The sequence below is a fragment of the Saccopteryx leptura genome, chromosome 12 (genome assembly GCF_036850995.1).
Source record: "Saccopteryx leptura isolate mSacLep1 chromosome 12, mSacLep1_pri_phased_curated, whole genome shotgun sequence".
In the NCBI taxonomy this organism is placed as follows: domain Eukaryota; kingdom Metazoa; phylum Chordata; class Mammalia; order Chiroptera; family Emballonuridae; genus Saccopteryx; species Saccopteryx leptura.
In genome coordinates this window covers 41,252,878-41,254,725 of record NC_089514.1, presented here as the reverse complement: position 1 = coordinate 41,254,725, position 1,848 = coordinate 41,252,878, and the positions used below count along the sequence as shown (strand labels likewise).

At 40.2% G+C, this 1,848-nt stretch overlaps 1 pseudogene; it reads right to left on the bottom strand.

Moving 5' to 3' along the window:
- Window positions 1-201: 201 nt before the first annotated feature.
- Window positions 202-663, bottom strand: LOC136383874 (large ribosomal subunit protein eL24-like; annotated as a pseudogene).
- Between the last annotated feature and the right edge of the window lie 1,185 nt (window positions 664-1,848).

Below are 1,848 nucleotides of genomic sequence, written 5' to 3'. Positions count from 1 at the left end.
CCATTCACGCCAATTCTGAAGTCTGGAAGCATGTTAAATTTTTTTGTATCCTGCATAGTGCCTATAATTGCAAACCCTTAGAACTACTTGTCTTTTTTTTTTTTTTCATAGATAAGGTTTTTATTATATTGTCAGCTGGTTTTTCACTTGAAATCAGCTAAAATCAAATCATGTCTTTATTTTAAAATCTGATCTGCTAACTTAGCATTTTCCACCAACATGGGAAGCAGAAACCTTCACAAGCGTCACCATCTTTTGCTTGGATGCTGCCTTTGTGGGAGCCTTAGCAGCAGCCACTGCTTTTAAGATGCTTGCTTAGCTTTTCTGCTTCCTTGATAGCCTGATGGCTTATTCTTATTGAGCTTTCCAAACTTTAGGTTTCTGATTCCTCTTAGCCATTATATCAGCAAGAGATGCACCAGTGATGGCCCTCTGGAATTTGACTGCGTGGCAGGTTTTTTTCTTTTGAATTTCTTCTGAGTGTCCCTTTTGTGCTTTCTTCTGTAAAGAACAGTCCAATTTATTTGTCAAGGATTCCTCTTGGAAAGAAATGCCAACTTGCATTTTGCATTAATTGGAAAACCTTCCCATTGGTCCTGGCAGAGCACTTGCATGTTCAGGGTAGATCTTGTACCCACTGAAACTGCATAGCTTGACCTTCATGGCTGCAGCTGCCAGAAAGAAGGAAAGATAACAAAGAGCTCCCCAAACTGCTTTAACCAACTCTTGGTGTAAGTCCACCACAGGTGCTCATTGCTGCTGGGATTTCCTTGGGTACACCTGACGCTCTTGGTTGCTCTGGGATCCTGTCCTACATTTGACCTGGACTTTCACCTCTGGTACATGCTGTTCCATTGTCTGTCCCAAGTGTAAGTGGTCCCTGGCCCACTCTGTCATGCTGCTGGCTGCTCTCAGAGCACACCAATCATCGCTGCAGCCACTCCACTCCACCCTACTTGTCTTATTTTAATGTTTAAGGTAAATGGCTATTTAATAGATCTTAGAAAATACAGAAGATGCAAAATGCTAGGAAGGAAAAATAATTAGTCTAAAAATTTAAAGATTCGGATTCAAACTTCTGTTCTTTAATCCCAAGGCTCCGAATGCCTCTTTCTGGTTTAGTGCAGTTTCTCAACAGGCTGTGGACCATATTTGTTTCATCAGTGTACAGTGTGTAAGCAGCATAACAGGCTCTATGGAACCCAGGTATGAGTCAGGATTTCCAGATCAATGAGATTAGTAAATTCCAGTTTTCTTATGCATTTCCACCTAATTCCAGCACTGCTTAGCAATCACAGGTAAAATTTATTTCTTCTGATATATCTAAGAGATATTGGAGGATATCTTGCATTGACAGACATGGACTTTGATGCTTAACATCACTAGCTCCTGGGCTCCCCAAGAACCCAGTTACCTGAAGAAAGTACTTGGGTGCTTCTGGCCCCTGAATCCCTCTAGAGTCTTTGTTTGGTCCTGTATATAAAAATGTCCCATGTTTATTTTTCCTATGTGTTATATATTGCACTTGATCTTAGCCAAAAGGCCGAAAAGCGTATGTATTATATATTAGACATTTTAGTATTGTTTCTCTTTCTCCTCCATTGCCTCCATTCTAAAACAGATTAATATTATCATCAACAGCTAACTCCAAACCATTTATTGAGCTTCTATTACATGCTTGGACACTGTTGGTCAAATAAGTTTTTAAATATGATATATGTTTGCTTGCTTATAGTTTGCATTAGGGTGAGAGGACAGGCTGTAAGCAGGCAGGGTGGTTATAACCAAGGCTTAGTTTTAAGACTAAGCTTTTCCCCACACCCTTGACTGATTGCATGATGTGGGGTA